Here is an 18,951-nt window from a genome sequence, read left to right on the forward strand (position 1 = left end):
TTAAGCAAGTTCTTGCACAAGGATGTGCTGCAATCAAGATCTGTCATTTAGAAAAATCTGATGTTTTTATCTTGCTGAGTTTATCAGCTGTCTTGTGTCATGTCAGACAAACAGTTTAAATGTTTTTCTTCTTGTATGGTTCGATCAGGCAGGTGAGCTATTGCTTCAGCTGCTGGTGGTGAGCTTTAGGCAGCTCCCTGAGGTGATGGATGTGTCTGTTCTTGTGCTGCCCATGCCTAGTTCTGCTATTGAAAACAGCCTCGCTGCTTGTACACACCCAGACCTGCCCTCTTTCTGACTTTAGTCAATCTATACCTGCTCTCAGGAGCTGGACATACTTCAGCTAAGATTATACCAAAGAGAAATGAAAAACTCCCAACTGAAAAGACTCTACCTCGTCCGTTTGTTTTGTGGTTGGTTTCTAGGACAGGACTGCGTGTGCTCACAGTGAAATGAACATCAAACTGACAAAGTTTCCCTTTTATGCTGCTGAAACATACACAGCTAGCCTGAGGAACCACACACATGATCAGCCAAAAAGTTTGGGATTTGCACGTTTTTATACTTGACCAGTGCTGAGGTAGCTAACTGGAGAGCAACAGATGGCATTTATCAAGGATCTCAGAGTACTGTTCAGCCATTGTATTTAATGATGCATAGAATCCCAGAGAGGAAAAATCAGATGTGGAGTAGATGAGAGAGGTGTGGCTGGCCTCACATGCACACAAACACACAGATGGATACACATACATATGCATCATCATATTCAAATTTTGAATTATTTTTCCCTAGATTATGAAGGGTATGAAATTTGTCTTGGTTCTGCTGAATACACATATTTTTGATTACTCCTTTGCATGATGCTCACCTTTTAATCCTATAAATCTTTGTTTTATCCTTCCTAGTTTAGTAACTGAATTCTCAGAAGAGGTAGAAATTTGTTTCTTGCATTACTGGAAAGTTTTTATTGCATTATTTCTCCTGATGTTCTTTGAGGTTTTAGGAAAACAGGTAAGCTTGAAGGAACATGGATACCTCTGCCCCATAGATATATAAGACTGCTTTTTAAATAAACACTCCACATTTTAAGAGTCTCCCCACTAGCAATATTTGCTTTTTAAAGATTGCAGAAAGTGGGATTGATGAAAGACCTGCTTAGAATGTGCCTGGAAGTCAGAAAGTCAAAACTATCAAACACTGGAAAATCTGAGAGATGTAACAATTGGAGGCTTTTATTGCTAGAATAAGTGGCACTTATAGCAATCTGTCCTTTTTTTGTGGCAAATATTCTGGAAAATAATATACTGAGGAGAAGCCTTCTATGCTTCCGAGCACAGTGCACAATTACAATGATCAGGGAGAATAGAGCTGCTGATTCTGTGAATAACTGGTTTGGAGTTTCATTTCAAGGTACAAGTGACAGTGCAGTCTTTTCTGAGTCCCAGAAGATATGCAGAAGTTCAACTTTTTTATACCCCTTTGTCATACTGAAAATCATGACTGCACAGGAGAGAGTTAATCTTACAAGTAATTTTACACATTTTGTTACATCAGCCCAACCGCTCAGAATTATGCAACCTTTCAGACTGTGGATAGGAATTCTTCTAATCTCATATTTAATGACATCTCATATTTAATAACCTCAAAGAACACATTTCTTTTCACAGGTTTAAACACATTAATGAGAGATGAGGCATAGTATATTCTGTATTTTCCTCTTGGAAGTGTATTCCTGCCATTTGTCCATGTTTTAAATGCCTGCATGTAATGACTGGGTCCTTCTTTGAGGCTGAAGGTTTACTGGAGAGCCTTTGGGGTTCTTTATTCTATGATCTTTCTGTCTTTCTTGGTAGGCAGCCCCGTATTTTCTTTTGCCAACCTAAACTTTAAAGAGGACATTTCCCCTCTTGTTACATTATATTTTCCCAATATATTTTGGACTTTCTTCTTTAAGTGTACTTACATCTCTCTGATCTAAGGTGGTTGACTCTTTAAAAATTTATCTTATATTTCATGTTTTATATCCATGGATCTTTCTTCCAGTCCAACTGTCTGTACAATTCTAGTTTCCAAAACCGTGTCAATAAAATCACTGACCTGGAAAGCTTTCAGGGAATCCACGCCAAAAGGCACCTTTAGTGAAGGAATAAGTACAAGATTTAGCAAAGTGCTATAGACCTGCTGATATTTTTTCGATTATTAGCCAGTAATATTATTTCTTTGAATGAATCAGACATGACTGGTTATTAGTCATACATGGTTATTTAAAATTATTATTTTTTTTAATTCTTATGGAGTGACAGTCTGATAATACTCCTAAAATTTGATAATACTCCTGAAATTAATTAGTTTGCATATAGCTTTGGTTTCTAGAACTCCTTATTTAAATATACCTACATCACTAGATCTAGGAAAAGAGAAGTCAGATATGAAACAATTCCTACCAGTGAAGTCCGTGGGCAACAACCATTCCTTTTGGGTGACTCTACTTCTTTATCAACCAAGATGTATAGGCAAAAAGAGCACAGAAAATAGCAGTTGTAAGCTATGCTTGAAATCTATTGAGAAGTCACGTAGGTCCCTTTGAAAATATTTAGGTCAGTTTGGGCTTTTAGAATAAACATTTGAAGACAAAGAGTAATGTCTGCAAGTGGTGAAACTCATGCATTTTAATTAGCCTAAGTGCAAATATGGAAATATACACCAGAGTAGGTCTGACCCTCAGTGTTACCCAGAGCATACTCCTTATTCATAGAACGCTTTCTAAAGGAGAAATGTAATGCATAATCTTATGTGATAATGTGTGTTCGTGTCTCAGAAGATGCTGGGGAATGATTAGCCTTTGACAGACTTCCTTTTGGCTTTAGCAATTAGCAGAAATGGAACTCTGCAAGATTAAATTTCTCCTTTGGACCATGTATAGTTTTAAGACTTTTTCTATAACCCCAAAAAGTAGCAAAAAAAGACAAGCACCGAATTTTCAAATAATTGCAACAATTTAGCCAGCTCCTATTGAAATTGTTTGGACTTTGAAAATTACTTATATGAAAATTATGTTCTTGGCCTTTAGAACTCCTTTGAGAAGCATGTCCAAGCATGTGACCATAGGGAGTTACTGAAGATGGAGCTGAGGAGCAAGGGTTTTGGCATTGTTTAAACTATTGGGCACAGATGTCTTAAGTTAGGTTGAACATGTCCTCAACATGAAGAAAATACGATTCTTTCAGTGTTGGGGAAGTGAAATTGCTGTATAAAGCAGTGCTGAGGCCTTTCAGAGGCATGGCAGGGGTCTGTGCCTTAATAACCAAACTTATTGAGGCAGGAAAATGAAATGAAAGTCAGTAAATTGCTGATGAAATGGAGTTCAGTGGGTTGTTTAGTCCATTCCATTCTGAATTGGTCTCTACCATATATTATCCTCTACCTTGCCCAACTCAGGTGTAAATAATGGAACTGACACTTTTCTTGTTACATTTACAGAAGTAATGGCTTCCTCTTTCTGTTCACTTGACAGGCTAAAACATATTTAAGTGGATAAAAATGAGGCTAGACCAGAATTTGTCTGAATTGCACACAGAGTTCATTAAAACAGCAGCCTCTGGTGGAGGTTTATTCATGTGTAAAAGTACCTGCAGGTTGGTCTGGGTCCCTGCTGGAGGCTGAGCAGAAGTAGCTGCTACAGGAGGAATTTGATGAAGCTGCAACCTGTCACAATTACAGCACTGGATGTAACAGGCATAAAAAAATACTTGTCCATACTTGTGGATTTGTTTCCGTCACACAGGAGGAGAACATTTCAAAAAGATTAAGCAGAACAGAACTGTATTGGAAATGGTTACCTAAAAACAACTGAGTCTAGCAAATCCTTATGGAAAAATCAACTGAACCACAGTAGTTTGTATACAGATATACAAACTGTAAGACTTTGTAGGTTGATTAAAGGAGATCAGAAGTGGAATTTTCTGTTCCATAAAAATATCTTAAGTAATCAAAAATCCTGTTGCTATTGAATTACAACAGTTCTTTCAAAAACCTCTTTCTGTGGCTGGGCTATGGGGCCTGGAGCCTGGTCCTGATGGAGCATCACTGGGACAGGGCACACTGATGTTTTGCCTGCTGCCAGTCACACTAGGTTGAACGGGGCATATGGGCTGTGCCTGCCCTGACCACCACAGCCCTGATCCAGCCTGAATCTGCTTCCATCTCAGCAAAAAGTGCAACAGCAGGGAGGTTGTAGAAGTCTGTTAAAATGTGCGTCCCAATGGTGTCAATCCTGGCCTGGTGAATTACCACAAATGGGGCCCAATCCCACCTGGTAGATGCAAAATATTAGAAATAAAGGTCTGGGTGTATTATTTTTTGGAGAGCACTGGCAGTGTTTAGAATTTTTTTTGTCCTAAGGAAGTCTGACCATTCACTAATACATGGGAAGGCATTGTGAGGATGAGGTGACTTGTGCTGTCTCAGATTAGCTATTAATTGCAAGGCAATCAGAAGGTATAATCAGAGGTATACCTTTGACTATTTATTATTTCTCTGAGTGGCTATCAAAGCCTAAGTAGCAGAGGTGACAGGCTTTTAAGCATGAAGTAGCAAGCTACCTAGAGAGAGGCCTATTTCACTCTTCCAGGGTACGTTTGGAGTATTTTTGTTTCAGTCCAGCTGGCAAAGCCTTTTACTGATGCTGTTTCTGAAGCACTATCTAAATTCTTAAATGCTCTGGGACAGGGCCATAGGATAAAGAGCCTTATGCAAGGAGAGGTTCTTGGGGTTTATACAGTCTGGCCACTGGGTCACCAGTAAAGGCTGGACTTCATCCTCAGAATGGTGAAAGCTCAACACAGCCCAGTGTTATTCCTTAGCTTTTGTGATGTATTTGGGGAGCAGAATTCCCCTTGCCAAACCCATTCCTAGCACTGTGTTTTGTCAGCCCTTCCCCTCCCCTGAGAAAGGCTCTCTGAGTCACGGTCAGAAGCCTGCTTAGTCAAACAAAGCCAATCTTCCTTTTCTGTGTTCCTCTTTTCTCTCTGGGATTCCCAGCACTGAGACCTTGTCCTGCCAGAGACAGAAGAGACAGTGTGTGAGCAAGCAGAACCTGTGGGACATGCCAAGGCATGCTCATGCTGAAGACAAGAAATTGAAGATCTTTGGAAGGAGCATCATCTGCAGCCTCATCTCAGAAATCCAGGGAGACCATGGTTACTTAGACATTGAAGCAAAGAAGGCCAGGAAATTTGGGTTATCATTTTTCTAATTAATCTTTTTATCCCTTTTTTTGTTTGTTTTTGTTTGGGTTTTTTTGTATTTATGTTTATTTATTTTTTTGTTCAGAGTAAATCTATTTAAGGTTCTGCACTGGTTTCAAAGAGGGAAAGAAAAAGGTTTTTAATTAGAGCTGTTCACGTACCTAGTGAATCAATAGTAGTTGAATATAACAGAATCTTCTTCAAAGCACACCTATGGAGTATAGTAAAACCTCTGATAAAAGGTTTAGTTCCATGCCAGTGACATTTTAAGAGGATTCTCCATCACATACTGGCTCTGGTGTATAGGTTTTCCCATGTATTCTCTGGAGTTCATCCAGGTATTATATGCTTGGATATGCAGTGGTATATATTGTAGTTGTGACTATTAAATGCACTCACGACATGTTAATTGATACACTTCCTAAAATTCTGTTATTCTCTGTATGTGGTTTTATGAAAGGCTGAATGGATTATATTATCCCTACAGACTACAAAAGTAGCCAATATATTTTCATTTCAATTGTTTTAACCACTATTTAATCTAAAATTTAAGGCTACAAAATATCTTCAACCAACAGTCTGGAAAAAGAACATACCTGAGATGAGAAGCCTTTCTGAATTAGTGGTGTTTTAGCATTACATTAATCACATTTCCTTAGTGAAAATGAGAGATTCATAATGGAACACACTTCTCCAGGTCAAGCATTCACTGTACAAGACAAAGTTCCTGGAGAAGATTCTTCTCTAAGGAAATCCCCACAAATTCTCTTTCAAAGAAAAGACTTCAGGTATGAATGCAGACTTGAACCTTCAGAACATCTACACATTTTTTGAGGACATAACCCTAGCAGGTTTAGGATACAGTAGTTGAATTGATATTGCCTTACCAATGAGGATGACTTGTGAATCTCACCCAAAGGTGCTTTTACAATGTCTAGCCCATTTTGGTATGGTCACAGATGTAATCTGTTCTGGCTTAGCTCTCTTTATCCTGCTGTGACTTCATATGCACTGGCAGCTTGCAGTGCAGGGTTCACAGGGCAAAGCACTTGAACAGGTCTCAGCTGGTCCTGCTCAGCCTGCTCCTGCTGGAGCACAAGTTGGAGGGGACTGGGCAGGAAGAGCTCAGCAGATACTGAGATATTGCTTTGATTTCCCAGGTAATTTCTTCAAGAATTCCACTGGTGCCCAAAGGGTTTCTGCCTGGTGCAATCTGATTGTTCAATCTTGTTTTGCATGGTGTCTTTTTGTTACAGAGGAAAGTACAAGCCTTTTGACTGAAAAGCAAAGACACTCAACTGGGACAGAGAGAAGGAAACTCAAAGATACACACCCTAAAACCACACTGCTTTAGACCTGCACACCTCAATGTTTGTCATTCTCACTGCATCATTTTCCATCACACAGGCTGAAAAGTCCTTACCCCGAGAAAAGCTAAGTATGAGGGCATTTGCCTTAAAAGGCTGCTTTGCAAGACCTAAATCAGAGTCTAGGAAAATCTAAGCTTTCATCTTCAAAAAGCTCTCCAGGTTTCATTTTATGAAGAATATGCAACCTGAGGGAATGCCAACACTGTAAAACCAGAAGGTATCAATATGATGAATATGATACATATATATATATATTTATATGTAAATTATACAATATATAAATTATATAAATTATATAAATTATATAAATTATATAAATTAGCTTTACATAATAGAATGTGTTAAGTATATTTAATCACATGATTTTTTGGATTAATATCCTCCTTCTCAGGGGTTTCTGTTCTAATTCTGGATGATTTATATCTCTCAATTTTTCCTTAAGAGATTAAAAAAAAAAAGCTACAATACAAGTTTTTGGACCAAATAATTGAAAATCTGAAATTAAAATGTGAGGTTTTTTTTAGTTAAGCTGTTCCCAGAAAAAGTCTGATGTATTGGCTGACTAAGATGTCTGTTATGTCCTGCCAGAATTTAGATCTGAGCGACAATGTCTCTTTAATATGTTTTCTTTTCTCAAGAATCCTCTTTCTAGAGCCTATCATCTGATATTATGCATTAAAATTCTTAAAATTTAGCAGTTTTGTATTAAATTTAGAAACCTTTAATATCTCAGTGTGAAAAAGAGAGAGCTTAGCTGTGTTTATTTGAACTTGAGTTACTATGAGCAGAGAATGCTGCTGCCTGGAGTACCTGAATGTCCTTCCTAAGGCTGCTCCTGGAAAATAATGAGGAGCAGCCAGGCAATTGAAAAGCATAATTAACTTTTGGATGTTCTTTTCTGACATAGTAACCCAAGATTATATTGTGTTATAGGATGATAGTAGTGGTCCCAAATTGCATATTAGCTGGAAGGATCTGTGCTGAAAGTAGCTCCACCAGAGGCCTTTTCTAGGATTCCTTTCTAATAAAGGCAAGTTTTTAATCTACTGAAAGCAGGAGAAATTTAGGGGGAATTCATTGCTCCACTGATTAAAAACTCTCCCCGTATTTGAGTTTGCTTGTCCAAGTGAGTTTATCTCTTGAAGAATTGATATAACAGTGTTTAAGTGGACATAATAATGCTTACCTACCTCTAAAGAATATTATGGGACCATAATGGGTTGATTAATTGACTTTTTTTGCTATGCAGGATGTTTCTACCAATTTTTAGATCTCACACGCGTGTCAAAAATGAGGTATGTGGATAAATGTATAGCAATGCATACAGGGAAAAGCAATTTTAACTTAACATAGAAAATGCTGTGTTTTGAGACACCATTACCACTCAGGAATGAGACCTTGAGGACCATGACATTATCAGCTTAGTGTTCAGCATTAGTACAAAAAAATTAGAAATATTAGGAAAGGAATAAAAGAGAAAACAGAAGACATCATTATGAAATCAAATACAATTATGGTTTTTCCACACCTTGATGGCTGTGTGCAATTCTGGTCATCCCATCTCCAAAAAGAATGTTCTTAAAGGGGAAAAGGTTCAGTGCAGTGACAAAGACAATTCAGAGTTATGATTACATGAAATCATATAAAACATATAAAAGTATATAAAGGTATATATATAAACATATATAAAAGTAATCATTATATATACTTATATTTATATATAATGATTATAACAAGTAATTGAAATTGTAAGTAATTGAAAATTTGAAATTAAAATAATTTCTAATGGAACTGAATTCCATTTGGATGAAGCAAAACCAGCCCATGCTGGAACATGCCCAGTGCAATCCAACTGCTAATGACTATACAATCTGCAGGACCAATTTCATACTAATTGGAAGAAAAAAGCCTGCTGAGGGTGCTGGAGACACTACATCAATAATTTTGTTTTACAGATGCACCCTTTTTATCTACTGTACAATGTGGCATAGCTGAGGTGAATGCTTCAACCTGTAATATAAACCATTTATTGGAAATGTGAGAGAGGTCCACACAATTCTGAGTGGCATGGAGAGGACTGCTAGAGCTCAGTTGGTCATTGTATTTTTCAGATACAGATCCCACAGAATTAGTTACTGCATTAATTTGAATCAGGTTTAAAACAAAGGGAAGGATATGGTTCTTCAAGTGGCATGCAGTGAACCTGTGGAGCTCCTTGTCAAGGGATGTTTCACATGAGTGAAGTTCAGGTGGGTGTGAAAGCAGACTGGACAAATGCTTGGGAGAGATCTGTTGACATTTACTAACTGGGTTACCAGTTGTGCCAGAATTGGAAAATCTCTGTGGCTGAAAGTGGGTAGATCCCATATGTTCCCTTTTCTTTCTCTTCCTTACATGTCCCCTTGTGACCACAGCTAGAGGCAAAACACTCTTAAAGATAAGCCCTTACTCTGAGGCAGTGTTATGTTCTTTCTTGTATTATATTATATTAAAAATGATCTTTGAACAAACAGAGCCGAATTTTACCTTTGTTGCTGGTGCTGGTGATTTCTGTACTCGACATGCTTCTCAAAAACCTGTGCATGTTAAATTGAAGTGTATTTTTCTAAAGAAGTTTTAAATGATTCATTTAGATGATTTTCAGCATCACAAGCTACCTGAACTCTAAATGACTGCAATAATAAAGGGTATTAATTTGAAGCAGCCAAAATTTCCTGTTCATTTTTATTTAAGTTTTACTGTTGCAACATTGCATAATTTCACAGGTGTAAAAAAAAGCTGGATGTGTTAAATGTGCAGTTAGAAAAAAGGAAGAGAGCTGAGGGACAGCTCAAGTTTCTTAGTCTGTTTTTGTGTTTTTTTGGTGTTTATGTAATTTTTTTGGCATGAAGAACAGGTGCTTTTTCTTATATATATGAATGCTTTTGTACAGTAGTGAAATAAATCTATCTTTGGGTTGAACATGATGATTTTTAGCAATAAACAGCAACACTATATTTGACATTTATGACATGAGGAATGAAATGTCTCATCACAGTAGTAGAAGATTTGAATCTTCATCCTTAGAGAAGTGGTAAAGTCAGGTGATGCTGTGCCAAAACCACAATAGGATTGTCAAACTGAGTCAAATGGAGATCAATTGGTTTAGAGTGATGAATTAAAGTTTTGTGCTTTGGGAGAAGGCATCTTCCTCGATCCAATAGTCAGAAATGGCCCGACTGCTTTTTTAGTTTCACCCAGCGTGTCATGTTTTCAGCTGCACCTTTTCCCAACTGCTCCTTCTGGGTGAGGTGTTGGTCATGGAGCTGTTCCCAGTGTTAGATAACAGTCCTTGCCACATTGCTTTGGAGATGGCAGGAGACAGCATTTGCTGGCTTGCTGACATTACCTTGGGTGTGGAGCATGGCTGGAGTACAGCCTGGGGTGGCAAGGCTGCAGGGAATACTTTTTATTACGGCTGAACGATTAAAGTAACGAATAACAGTAAATATTTAATGTGAGTCAGACAAACCTTATGAGTCAACACTTCTCACAGTACTAGAAGATCTTGTTTCCTACCAGTTGAGTACCTTGAATTCCTGTAACTGCACTTTGCTGGCAATGACCTCAGAGTAGGGGATGACAAGGTGTGACCACGTAGCTCTGTCATGCTCCAGGCCATTTGCATGCCGGGCAGTGCTCTGACCCCCAAGTGCTTGTGTGGTGTGAGAGACAGAAAAGTTGCCAAAAAAGAACATACCTCTACTCTCTCTTAGTACAGTGAAAAGACTTGTCATTTGAGAGATATGTAATCATTAAGAGATACGTAATATGCTTTTTAAAGATGGATCATCTGCAGCTTATTTTTAGCTACATAATTTAACATATAGTGGAAAAAGCATTTATACAGATATTGGTTATCAGCACCATGCAGTTGTGAGTTTTAAAACTTGCAGAAGGGAGAAAGATTCATAGAACCTTTTGGGGGTGATTTAGAGAGAGCTGAACCTCAAGAGATGGATATGTTTCTACTGTTCAGTTATCTTTTGATTGTGATAAGAATGAATTCATCACCAGCATTCTGCTGTAGCTGTAAATACTTGCTTTGCTCTAGAAAAAAGCTATGCCTGAATTATTATCAATGCACATGATACTGTGCACCAGGTGTTTTCAGTATAAAAAACGTCTTCACAATAAATCAGTAGGAATATAATTTCAGAGGTTATTTGATTTGTTCTCACTGTACCTTAAGCATATGCAAGAGGGAGTGCACACACACTGTCATGTAGGCAACTAAAAGTGAGACAACTGTGAAAACACAAGAAATTACACAGTACAGCACCTGAGGACAGACAGGTTAGAGAAATCAAGATTAGAGAACATGTTTTCATTTCCCCCAGGGGTTTTAGGTAAAAATGGAGAAATCTCACCTTTGACTCCACTTTCATTCAGAGGTTTGATTTTTGTTTGATTTACCCTTCTAATAAGATTTTTATTTGATTGTGGGATGTTTCCATCTCTGAAGGTAGAGGAAAGGGTTAAGGCTCTACCAATATGTCACCAATTCCTCCTCTCAGAGGCTGTGGTAATGTATGGAAAGGTCGGTAAGCATGGCATTTTTTTTAGTTTAATCCTCTTCCATTAAGTTCTAATGACTGATTGCTAAACGATGTCATGCATTTCCTGCTCCTTTTATGGGGAGCTGTTTTATAAAGCAGCAGCTTGGAAGCGTGCAGGAAGCAGTCATCTCTGGAATTGATTGCATTTCTGATAGACCACTTCTGTACTGTATCCCTGGAGAAATGCTGCAGGTCATAATGGCTTATGTTCTCCTTGTGGCTGCAGCATAATAATTTACAGAAGTAGAGCAAAGGCAGAAACAAGCTCTACCATCTTTAAACCTCTCACTAGACTCACTTCACTCTGTGTCTATTTATTTTTTACTTATTTAAAGAAAGCAGATCATTATTATTACTGGAGGGAAGTAAAGGGCTACGCACAATACAAAGAAAACCTCTCGGTCTGAAACAGCTGATGTTTATAAATTGGTTGGGTGTATGATCCACAAGAAACATGTCCAATTTAATCAAGTGACATGGAAAGGGCAGTTGAACAAAAGCAATGTTTGCATATATTGGGATGGCAGTAATGATCATGTCCCTTCTGTCTTTCACACTGATTCATTAAAAATGGGTGTCAGCCATTAAGCTTTGATTCTCAACACAGATAAGTAATGAACAAGCACATAAAGGAAACAAAGGCTGGTCACACTGCAGAGCAGACTGATGATCTGATTATGCTGAAAGCCACTTTCTTGGCTGGCTGGTAAGCATAAGGGGATGACTCCCATTGTTTCTCTTTCCACAACTCTGTCCTCAGTCAAATATTGGTAAGAAATGTGTGGGTATTTCATGCATCTTCTCTGGAAAATTGCTTTCCTTGGTTCCTGATAGAAATCAACAAGGCAGTCCCTCATGTGAATTCTTTCTGATGGGCCAGATTTAGTGAGTGCCTTGCTGTGCAGAAAGCATGTAGGAAAAAGCTTTGGAGGTTTATAAAACACATGGCATTTGCTATGGTTTCTTTTTTCTTTTTTTTTTTTTTTTTCCTGTTTGTAAGTGTGTTGATCTGAAGAATATATAGAAATAGGATGCTTTTTACTCCTTCTTTCTGCAGGTACCTGAAATTATAGCATGGAGCTAAAGGTCTCTGTCAAATAGTAACTGACACTGCTACAGTGTTTCTACTAGGACCAGCACTAGTACCAGGCTGTCACGAGCAATTTTTTAGGACAGGACTGGTGTTAGTCTGAGCAGGTTTCCCATGATAGACTTAAGCAGTTTCTCAGGCCATTTTGTCTTTAGTACTCTGGTAATTTGGATATTCATTGAACCATAAACAATCTGAGCACCAAAACTGCAGATGGGCTAAGAAAATGTACTGCTCTTATCAGAGAACAGCAAGGATATTTAAAATATACCTCTGGCTTCTACTATAACTTTAGGAAGGTCACTTACCTTCTCCTTATTTCAACCTGCCTGTTTCTCAGATGGTGATAATATAATGTCACTGACTGGAATGTAATTTAGTGAATACATATTTGCAAGTCGTTTGGGCATTTCACATAAAAGGTTTTGCAGTAGTTCTTGAGAAGACTGTGAATTCTTGCTGGTGAAGTCCATAATACTCATCCTGAGATGAGACTGTTCTTGAAAACTATGACAGAAAGTGGAGGAGTGGCCCTGAGGCTATGAAGGGTGAAACAATGTGGAAGCAGCACTCTTGGGGACAGAGCTTAGGCCTTTTTCTGTTTTCTTTTTTTTCTTTTTCTTTTTTTTTTTTTAATTTTTTTTTTTTTTTTGTTTGGGTGCTGAGGAACACTTACGATCATGTGTAAATCCATTGCTTTCAAAGCTTTTCATGGAGGAGAGGCTACCATGTCGCCCTGAAAACTCAGCTTCTGAGCTTACTAACATAGTTTTCTAAGGACTTTCCCAGGAGAGTAACTGTAAACATAGATATGTGTACATTCTTTCTGTTACACGTCTTGTGGTGGACATCTCTCATGGCCAGTGCAGTGGGAAAGTGTTATCCTGACCATCCAATCCCTGGCCATGGTCACAAGCCTATAAATCTTGGGAGGAAAAATAAACTGTGCTCTTTCTTGCACCACACCTCGACCTGTGTCCGCGTGATCTATTCATCTTCAGCGGTAACACTACCATGTTCTTTTTCCTGGAATTATAGAAATAAGCATATCATAGGGATGGCAGAAGGGAATGTACAGTAGAGGATTAATGGAAACTTGATATAATTGGTATGATTTTCACTAATTATGTCATTGCCTCCTAATATATCACCATCTTTACATTAAGAAGGAGAATTAAAACCCAAAATATGGTGATTTTAAGCTGTGATTCACACTTCGTTCTATCTGCTCTCCTAAGCCCTGGATCTGTGCAGCAGTAAAAAAGGTACAAAGTGATAAAGCAGAGAAGCACTGGAGATTTTTAGTTCTTACCTTTTAGCAAGCTGATTTGAAAATTCACACATATATTTAATGTTTTTCTGTTGGCTGTTTTGCTTCTTTCAGTGGCCACTAGGCTAAGAAGATGAGGGCTTGAAAAAAGCAAAGCTTGAAATTCCTGCCAGAGGTGAATGGTAAGGACCTCCTGGGAATCATTTTTTTGTATGGTTTCAGGCATATTCAGTTTGATAACTTAATCTCTACAGCCAGGTAATTTAACAGTAGTCCAGGAATAAGTGGCAACACAAGGACCAGGCAGAAAAAGAGTGGGAAAATGGTAGAAACCTCAGAAGAATGGCTGAAAGCTGAAAATGTCTGAAAGTAGTGCTAACTGTGCAAGGAATACAAATTATAATGATGGATTAGGGATATCCATTCTCTCTGCCTTTTCTCTGTACTGAAAAAATAATTTTGTGGGAACTTGTTATGATTGTCTGTTAATGTTTGTATTTGAGGAAGGAATGATATGGGATTGAATGATACATGCATCATTAATTTTGGTCATAAAACAATCTGAGATTTTGGCAGCAAAACAATCAGAAAAAGGCTATCTGTTCTTTACTGTTCTTTATTGTTGAACTTTAGTCATAGAAATTTTTTTAATGTGGTGAACATATAGTCCTGAAAACACACATCCCCATTTGGTGCTTTTTCTGCTTGGGTCTCTGGGTTATTAGGAAATCAAACTTTATCATGTTCCCATACATTGGAATGAAGCCTGACTCTTGCAGGGAAGACAAGTTGTTGCTCTTAATATATTTATTTTCCAGAGGTCATTTAAATGGGTTTTTATCATCTTTGTTGCAGAAAATATCAATGTGACATTGTGAGGACTCTGAAATAGAGTAACAAGACTTTTCTTATGTGGAATCCCAAGAAAGTCCTGGTCTATAGAGCTCAGATTTTTCCCATGAAGCTCAGAGAGGTGACTCCTTTTCCCAGGATCTTTCCTTTCCTTGAGCCTCTAAGAAACGTGGTCCAGTGGAAGCTGTCCCTACACATAACAGGGGGGTTGGAATTAAGTGTTCAATGAACTTATGATCATTAAGGTCCCGTCCAACCCACAGCATTTGTCATGGCTGGGGGTAGGACTTTATTTGTATATTCACGAGAGGTGTTAAGAAGGAGCAGTTGAGGTAGGAGCAGATTAATTAATACTTCCTTATTTCCAAGTCTAGTCTTTGATGGAATGATGATTATTTGCTTGTCTTGCATTCATCAATAACAGATCTTACCCTGCTGCCTCCCCTTCTTCCTTTAAAGAAGAGCTCTAAATGTAAGTTCTAGTAGAAGAAGCTGTCCAGGAGTCTGAATGCAATCTTCTGGGCATTTTATACAATCTTCTGCCCACCATTGCAGTAAAATACTGGAGTACATTTCCAGTTCTTCTCAAGCTGTGATGTGTTCCTGAATATGCATTTCACATTAACATTTACTATCTACAATGGGGTCCCTCTCTGGCCTCAAAAAACATAGGTAACCTCCCCTAAGGAAACAAGATCACCATTAAGATGGTCACAGAGAGAGAGAGACTAAAGTGACATTGTGTTTAATGAAATGTCTCCACAGCAGTCTCATCTCTTTGGATGTGGGACAGATTGTACAGCAACCTACCCTAAGCGCTATAGGGTGCAACCAGCATGGTGGGTGAGGACTCAAAATCCCTGTGAGCAGAGCAGCTCCTAGTCAGAATCACATACTCATTGCTCAGGAAAAAGTCTTGATGCACTGGGAAAAGAAATTTAGGCATTAATAGTTATTTTGTAAGCATGGTATCTTCTTGATCTGTGTTTCCAATCTGTTTTTTTTATAAAAGTCATTTTGATTTACATGTAAGAAACAGGCAACTTGGTGCTACTGAGCTGCTTTCAGGATGAGGCATGTTTTCAACAGACTTTTGACAATACAAGGGGTTACTACTATTACATTATTAATAGTTTCACTTATGTGCTAAACAAAGGAAAAAAATCCCTCAAATACCCATTCCTAAACATCTATTTCTGCTTGCTTTCCTGTTTATGACAGGATGAAGATATAGCTGGTTTAACTTTGTATTGGGACTCTGAGATGCTCCTTATTGTCACTGCTTCCATGGACCCTTTAGGTAAGATTCCTAAATGCATGATCCTCCATCTGGCTATATTAAAATGTGATGTCAGAAGATATTTCATTGTCTTCTTTTTCTAAAAGATAAATTCTAATGGGGTCTGACACTCTGTAAGCACTATAGCAAGGACTCTCTTCTGAATGTATTCTGATTTGGGTAATTTCATTCTCTCCACCAAAATTCTGCTGAAATTTTAGGTCCTCTAGCCAAACAGCATTTCTCTTTCCAATCATCATATTTCTCTACATGAGCAGCATCAACAAATCAAAGGCTTAAGCCTAAGACAACTCTGAATTCCCTGGGCATTTCTGCAACTAAATCTTGAGAATTAGTTTCTTTTAGAATATTTTCCATATAATTTGTGTTTCAAAGCACATTTTTTTTTTAACATAGGCCCTTTAGTTCATAACATAATCCTTTTAGTTTAGTGTGAATTTTGGATTTATTTTCAGGTTGTAAATAATGTATCCATTAAGCTGTATGTTTAACATTGCTCGGTTTCCTGTTAGTATTTACCCTGCAGTAATCTTCAGCAATAGAACAGTGAAAGGTTCTGTTTATCATTTGGTGCTCATTTATTATTAATCTAAGATTTGACAGACTCCAAGAGTCTATTGTTGTTTCTTGTGGCACATAAGTGAGCTAGAGGAACTGATAGATTGTTCATGTTCGATGGAAATAATAATATGCATTTTTCTGGAGTATTGATGTGTTTCCAAATATGCTACCTGTTAAAGGAGATAATTGTTCTGAACCTTTATGCTACTTTTGATTTAAAAATTTATTACACTAAGATCAATTGAAATTGTATTCCAAATTTTAAAAGGACAAGGAAATACCATAAAAGCACACAATAAAATTTTACTGGCATAAACTTACTTAATAAAACTGTTCTAAAATATAAAAGAGAGCATTGAATCTATTTTCCATCATCTTTAACTCTGAGGGTAGCAAGTCACATAAAAATACAGTACTTTTTGTGCATTTATAAATTCCCATATTTTTCTTTATCAGCATTAATATTAAGGAGATTATACTTCTAACACTTATCCACAGTCTTTTTTTCAAAAGTATGTTGAACTCCTAAATTTGAGTCCAGCTATTCTCAGGGAATTTAAAACAAATGAAAATGCCCACTGACAAATTATAACATTCAGCTGCTACTGGGAGTGGGTACTCCAGGTCTGGAGTGCTACCAGCTACAATTACTTTATCTACACTGTGCCCCCCCTCAGTTTATTGCCTCTGGTGTAAGACCAGTTGTGTCTTACATGTCTTCTGTTATCCTCCTGCATTCTGAATGTGTCTTATTCATGCAAATAATACTATTTACCAATCACTCCTGAATATGCTTAGATTCTTTCGGAGTTTAATCAAAGCTACTTCCTTTTTTTTTAATGTACTTGTATCTAGGTTTATTTGAATTTATTTATTTTTGGAGGTAGCAATGTCAGCTCTGAAATATTTTTTTTCTATTTAGCAACTATTATCTGGCAATATACATGGAATGAAAGTCTATAATTTGACAGATAGCAAGGAAAATCAAAGTATCAAATTTAGATCAATTCATGGTGCAAATTCTTGGAAGTGGTTTTAGCATTTAGTGGGCTTTAAATTGGTGTAAAGCAACTACTGAAACAAAGCTAAAGATTTATCAAACTTCTTTTTATGTTTAAACATGGTAGCAGTACTCTGGAAGGTATGTATTCACATGACATTTTGTTAATCAGTTTTATAATGAAACAGCTGTGGAATTGCTAGTTCTGAATTAAGAATATTGCAAAAGTCAAAAGATGCCTGAGATGCTGAGCAGACAGACTTAGCAGAGACTCAGTAGACAGCTGAGACTCTTGGAGACCACAGAACTCTGATGATAATTACAATGCCAATAGAAATCTGTTAATTCAGATTTCTTCCCTGTGCATACCAGCTAAACTAAAACCTGACAAGCAGAAAAGTGATCAGACAATTTCTGTGGGTGAAAAATACACAGGATAGTTTGTCTCTGCCTCCTGTGGCTGAGGCAGGAAGAGTTCCCTGCTCATTCTCCCCTACTGGTGGAAACCTGCAAAATCACCAACTCTTGTTCTTCACCAAGGACCAGCAAGCTGTGAAAGTTGTATTTCTCTGTCATAAGGTATAATCCAGTGGAAGGATTAGGGGAATTAGAATAGTAGTTCAAGGATTCTTGTAGAAATCAGTAGAAAGGCATAAGAACACAAAAGGGAAAACAGTTCTTTAAACCTTTCTTTAACTTTCTCATATAGTCCCAGGCAGGTGGACAGGCAGGAACATACAGGAATGTGCCCTGCCAGTCCCCTTGTAGCTGTGCAGGTATGTGCATGCACACACAGTTTTGATCCTGTTCTAAGTCCAGCCTGGAATTTGAAATGGGATGACCATCTTGCACTGTGGGAGGAACCTCTCCTTGTTGTTGTTGTCAACACTGGCAGGAGAGAGGAGGAGAACAACTCTGACGTTTGGAAACAGCACAGTTCATCCCAATAATCTCATAATCCTAACCATGCTAGCCTGTCTCCATAACAAAATTTGATTATGGGGGGCCCAAAATTTCCCTGTGAATGATTACAGTCTTCTTAACCTGTAAATAAAAGCAGTGAAGAAAACAGAACATTAAAGGCCTAATTAATTTCCTAGATAAGTTTTGAGTGGTGAACATATATGAAGAACACATTACTCTGCAGTGATGAGGAATTGGTTTCCATGTCCCTTGTTATGATTTTGAATGTTAAATTCAGCCCCTGGGTTAGAAGCACTTAAGCAAGTGTTGTGTTTGGAGCAGAATAATTTGGCACACTCAGATTCCTCGGGGAATCTCATCTGAATCCCTTGATCAGCTGGGGAGGCAATAGGTCTACTGCAGGGCAAACCAAGTCTTCCATCTTCTTTTGGTTGTCCTGTATGCTGAATTTAAAGCTGGGACTGAAGACATCCTATCTTTGCTGCAACTGTTTAACACTCATGTGGGTATCACTAGCCAAATTATGATCTAATGTTTGAAAACATTTCCCGCCTTTATATCAAGCGTGTCAGAAGAAATCGATGGCCACCGTGAAACGGGATTTAACAGGATCCATCTGAGAACATTGGTAGGTAGGAAGATACCAGTTGTATATGGTAAATTATGAATGACTTATCTAAGCTGTGTATGCTCTAACACTATTAGGTCAAATCATTCCAGTAGATTCACATCATATCTTG

At 37.8% G+C, this 18,951-nt stretch overlaps 1 long non-coding RNA gene across 1 annotated transcript in view; it reads left to right on the top strand.

Moving 5' to 3' along the window:
* Positions 1–15,727, top strand: part of LOC111924744 (uncharacterized) — a 51,700-nt gene extending 35,973 nt beyond the window's left edge. Inside the window, exons 2-3 of the long non-coding RNA XR_015285441.1 lie at positions 13,689–13,756; positions 15,648–15,727. This is a non-coding gene — a long non-coding RNA (uncharacterized LOC111924744). The remainder of the gene's footprint in view (positions 1–13,688; positions 13,757–15,647) is intronic.
* Positions 15,728–18,951: the final 3,224 nt, after the last annotated feature.

Source organism: Cyanistes caeruleus, chromosome 1, assembly GCF_971803275.1.
Source record: "Cyanistes caeruleus chromosome 1, bCyaCae1.hap1.1, whole genome shotgun sequence".
Classification (NCBI taxonomy): Eukaryota; Metazoa; Chordata; class Aves; order Passeriformes; family Paridae; genus Cyanistes; species Cyanistes caeruleus.